The sequence below is a fragment of the Octopus bimaculoides genome, chromosome 11 (assembly GCF_001194135.2).
Source record: "Octopus bimaculoides isolate UCB-OBI-ISO-001 chromosome 11, ASM119413v2, whole genome shotgun sequence".
NCBI lineage: Eukaryota > Metazoa > Mollusca > Cephalopoda > Octopoda > Octopodidae > Octopus > Octopus bimaculoides.
In genome coordinates, this window is record NC_068991.1 from 14,301,715 (window position 1) to 14,307,114 (window position 5,400).

Sequence of the window (5,400 nt, forward strand, 5' to 3'; positions counted from 1 at the left end):
TATATATATATATATATATACCATATATATATATATATACTTATAAATATTCTTTTATTTTTTTGTCAATTAAATTGCACCCATGCTGGAGCAGCACCACCTTGAAGTATTTCTTTTTAGTTGAACAAATTGACCCCTGGACTTATTTTTAAGCTCGGTACTTATTCCATCAGTCTTGTTTGCTGAACTGTTAAGTTATGGGGACATAAACACACCAATGCCGGTGATTTCTAATAAGGATTCATCATATTCGGGAAAATCAGCCGAAACAGGTAATAAGACAATGAAAATAATATTTGAGGAGATTCGTTATAGGTATAAGAATATACCGTAAACAAGTATAAAAAAATGAAGAAAAGATGTTGGAACAGAAATAGAATAAATCTATTTTTCGAGGAGGAGGGTGAGCAGGGGAGGAGGAGGGCCAGGGGAGAAGATGAGAAAGGAGGAGTAGAAAGAGAGGAAGGGAAGGAGGGGAAGAAGGAGGTAAAGAAGGAGGGGAAGGAAGAGGAGGAGGAGGAGGAGGGAAAGGAAAAGGAAGAGAAGAAGAAGAAAGAAGAGGAACAGCACCAACAGCCAAAAACAAACACGTTGACATGAGTTTGTTGACGTTAAGCTGAAATGTAAAAAATCTTATGCAGAAACTACCGAGACAAAGAGAACGTGAAACAAGAGATTTATTTAATTACATGACCTCCCGCAGATGTCTTGGATGAACAGTGATTACATTTGTAATCTTATAACACAATGAACAACACATAGAGTAATCAGCAGGTAGAGGTAAGATAGGTGCATAGGTAAAGGAACACTGATCATGAATTCAGTTCCGACTGTAGGTAGGTATGGTATTTATCATTAAGTTTTGCTGGGACAAAATGTTATATTTTTACTTTGTCCACCAGGCTGTCAGTTGAACTGAAATTTTGTGAGTTGTGAGTTCAGTTTTAGATGTAAGTAGATATATAGCTCAATTTCTCTGGGATAGAATATCATGTTTTTACATTGTGCTTGTTCATATGGCTGTTAGTTGAAATAGAATCATGTAGGTTGTGAGTTCAGCTCTACTTGTAGGTAGATATATATCGCTGAATTTTTAAAGGACAGATGTCAGTGCTGCGTTGATTGGCTCCTGTGCCGGTGGCACGTAAAAGCACCATCCAAATGTGGTCAATGCCATCCCCCTCTGGCTCCCGTGCTGGTGGCACATAAAAGCACCATAAAATAATGGTTGATGCCATCCCCTTCTGGCGTCTGTGCCAGTGGCACTTAATAAGCACCCACTACACTCTCAATTAAAATCAATTTATTAAAAATTAAAATTAAATTAAGTTTCACAATATAAAATATATATAAATATACAGTTTTAGGGAAAAGAACCAAGGTTCATGAACTCAGCGATGAAAATCCACTGTCACATATAGAAAAATTAATAAGTAAAAGCACAGTAAATAAGTATAATATAATACAAAGTAAATATCATAAGATCAAGATATATATCAAGATGTGTATATATATATATATATATATATATATATATATATATATAAGCATTAAGTATAGCATATTAATGGCTATTTTAAAGTAATACTGCCTCAAATGTTCATACAGGACTTGAATAGTTAATAAATATTTCTGCAGACCACCTGGCTCTGGGTGGAAATGAGATACCAGATCAATGCTATATTGTTACCTGTAACAGACTGGATATTGTTGCTACTGTTGTTATTGTTGTTGTAATTTAACCTCAGAACGACTCTAATCCAGCAAGACTTATTATCATAGTCATTCTAGATGTGACCAGTCCATCGTTTTTTGTGGGATATGTATTAAGGACTGTGTTATATAATTCATTTTACCTCATTTGACTGAAAGGAGGTTTTGTTGTTATCTGTGACAGGTAAAAAACGAAAGCTTTTTCCTTGTCTCATACAGGTGATGCTCTGATGTCCAATCTTGATGGAGGTTTATCTCTCAATTTCACTATTGTGCATAAGACCATGTAGTTATCTTTTATCTTTTATCTCATGCTTGTTTCAGTCATTAGACTGCAGCCATGCTGGAATACAACCTTGAAGAACTTTAGAAAATGAATCAACCTCGGTATTTCCTTCTTTCTTTCTTGTTTAAGCTTGGTACGTATTCTATCAATCTCTTTTGGTAGCTGTTGGTAGTTCATTGTTGAGAGCTGAGACCTCCCTTCGGTCATGACTGACCATGGGATTGCACCTAGAAAGTTACCCTCCCAGGCACAAGTCTGGGCAAGGTTGTTTATGGAAGACCAGCAGTCGCCCATACATAACAGCCTCCCTTCTCCACACCACCAGTGTTATCCAAGGGAGAGCCAAAGGCTGATACAGCTTGGCACCTGTGACGTCGCAACTCATTTCTACAGCTGAATGAACTGGAGCAATGTGAAATAAAGTGTCTTGCTCAAGAACACAACACAGATCCAGGTCCGGGATTCGAACTCACAACCTCGCAATCGTAAGCTCTAACCACTGAGCCATGCGCCTTCACTAGTTCATTGTATTGATGCAATATTTAGGAAGGGTTCCTTGTATTACACCGTTGACTTAACCTGGTGAAGATTCATTCTCTCATCTTCTCTCTTGTGTCTCAGTCTGCCTAGCAGCTGATAGGTTACCAAAATGATTTTGTGAGATCACCTGATATAATTGTTGTCTTATCCTAGCAAATATTTATCTTTCATCCTCTCTATAGTATTTTTGTGGCAGAACACTATATTCTGCATTACCTCAGCTGCCCTGGCCATCAGAAAAACACTAAATCTTTCTGGTAGTGTTGTCTAATGTTGTCCCATCCAAGAGGTTGTTTATATCTCATTAGCATTGTGTTTCCATTAGAAAACTAGTCTAAATTATATCAATTCCCCAGGTAAGAATAATATGCCTAATCAATTCAATTATGTTACCTGCAACATGCTGCTATCCTTTACAAAGTATTGTTTATATCTCATTCATGTTGTGGAGTGTCTGGTCAGAACACTATATTCTACATTACCCTTTATTTCACTAATTGTAAGTAAGAATAGCATACCAGATTAATACAGTATTTGGGACCATATGGTCTCATGTTCACTCTCACAGCGGGGACATAAATGCATGTGTTTATGCATGCATGTATATATGTATATATGTACATATGTATGTATGTATATATACATGTTTATATGTATGCATGTATGAGTTGTTTATATGTGTCTGTATGTATGTGACACTAATTGTATATCCCCTTTTTCTTGACATGTGTATGCTGACTATAAATAAAGAGTCATCATTCATATAAATACTGTCATTTGTCTATAGTCCCCTGTAAAAGCATGTCCAGATAATTTGTGATTTAATAGATTGGTGGAAATATTACCTCGTTTGGAACCAAGTGAGAGTTGGCAACAAGAAGAGCATCTGGTTGTACAAAATTCTACTTCAACAAAATATTGTCTGACCCATGCAGGCATGGAAAACTAAAGGTTAACACAATAATGATGATGGTGGCTATGTTAATGGTGATAAACTGTTGTCCTGTCGAAGGGTTGTTTATATCTCATCCATTCTGTAATTCTTGCCAGAACACTGTTCTATATTACACCAGTTCTCACAGCTATTGTAAGGAATAACATAACAGATCAATACAGTAATGTTACACATGATAGATAAGTGTATTTTCTAGAGAGAGATTTATCATGCATTTGCTTCTTGTCAAGAAAAGGAACTAATCTCTGATCCTTAGAATTCACTCTCCCTTGGATTGGATTGGATTGGATTGTATTACCCATGTTTAGTCCACCACAGAACGAGGGCCTCAGCATGTTCTCTCCACTGAGTATGGTTGGATGTGGAGGTCATGAATCTGAGCTTGAGATCATGCTGGTTTGATGAGGCTGCTCTGTCACACTGGTTTGACATGGCTTGGCAGAGGGATGTGATTTTTATACTCATACCCAGGGGGAGTTAAGTCAATTGCATCACCCCCAGTACTAAGCTGGTACTTATTCTATTTTATCAACACCAAAAGGATGAAAGGCAAAGTTGTTGTGTCGACGCCCCCAGGCAAAGAAGTAGGATCTCCCAAATATATAAATAGAGGTAGTCTGGCCATGGTAGGAGTGTTGAGTAGCAGTTGTGTAGCGGTTGAGTGGAGATCATCCAAAGGTGCTAGATAGCATTAGCTTAAGACGTAACAAAAGTCAACCTCAGTAGGATTTTAAATCAGTAAGGAAGGATGAAATACCACAAAGCATTTCAACTGAGGAGCTAACAGTTCTGCCCTTAATTTAAAGAAAAGTTTATGAATGATATTTTTAAAAGTCTTGTTTTTATGAGTTAAAGAAAACGGAAAGGAAGTATCCATGTCTTTTGCAGCCCCCTCCTTTTGGCGGCTGACATTTATTGAAGTAGTTGGATGGGAAAGGGTGTGGCAAAAAGAGAACGGCAAAGAAAAAGGAAGAGGAACTACCATAGAGAGAATGAGAGAGAGAGAGAGAGAGAGGAGAGTGAGAGAAAGTGAGAGCAAAAGAGGGGTAGAACTGTGAGAGCAAAAGAGGGGTAGAACTATAAGAGAGAGTGATAAATGCAAAGAGTAGAAGAGAGAGAAAGCAAGAAAGCATGGGAAGATGCACAGACACACACACACACACACACATATATATATATATATATGCATGTGTTTGTGTAGGTTGAGCAGCAATGTTGAAAACAGGAGCGGGGGAGATAGATAAATTAAAAGAACAGTAGTTAAAACTAACATAGGCTTGACAAATATATATAAACACTGCAGTAGAGCAACAGAAAAGCAGTGTACAGTAATTAGTTAATAAATTATCAGCTATATACTGTTATTAAAAGCTCATTTCAGCTCTCAGTCAAAGCTAAATGAATTGATTACAGGGTATATAAGCGAGAGTTACAATAAAGTCAAATTTCTCCAGTTGAAAATGTTTACTTTTTTCACCAACTCTGCTGACTCCACCCAAAACGTTGCTCCTTTGTCTGATGCACCAGTCTACCTTGGCGGGTTATCTTTTCGACCGTTATTCACTCTGGCTGTGACGTATTATGCTGATGTCTTTAGGAGTACCTCTCGTCTACATTTTTTTTCTCTGTGACCAAAATATATTATCATTCGAAAGATGAAATTTCTGGTGAGTTGCTATATTTCTGGCTTTGTAACAATTGTTTTTTATTGCTCCTTCAATCATCACATTTGTACATACATACATACATCCATCCATACATACATACATACATATATACACACATACATACATGCACACATTCATACTTTCATTCATACATACATTCATACATACATATATACATACATACACACATACATAATATATATATGTATATATGTGTGTGTGTGTGTATATATATATAT

At 36.8% G+C, this 5,400-nt stretch overlaps 1 protein-coding gene across 2 annotated transcripts in view; it reads left to right on the forward strand.

The window, feature by feature from the left end:
• Positions 1-5,400, forward strand: part of LOC106871315 (uncharacterized) — a 399,672-nt gene that overhangs the window by 246,668 nt on the left and 147,604 nt on the right. Inside the window, exon 1 of one of the 2 annotated variants that reach the window (XM_052971508.1) lies at positions 4,759-5,161. The exons of the other annotated variant lie outside the window; for it this stretch is intronic. The gene's annotated coding sequence lies outside the window, so the exon portion shown is untranslated. Of the gene's footprint in view, positions 1-4,758; positions 5,162-5,400 lie in introns of those variants that run through there. 2 annotated transcript variants of the gene reach the window in all.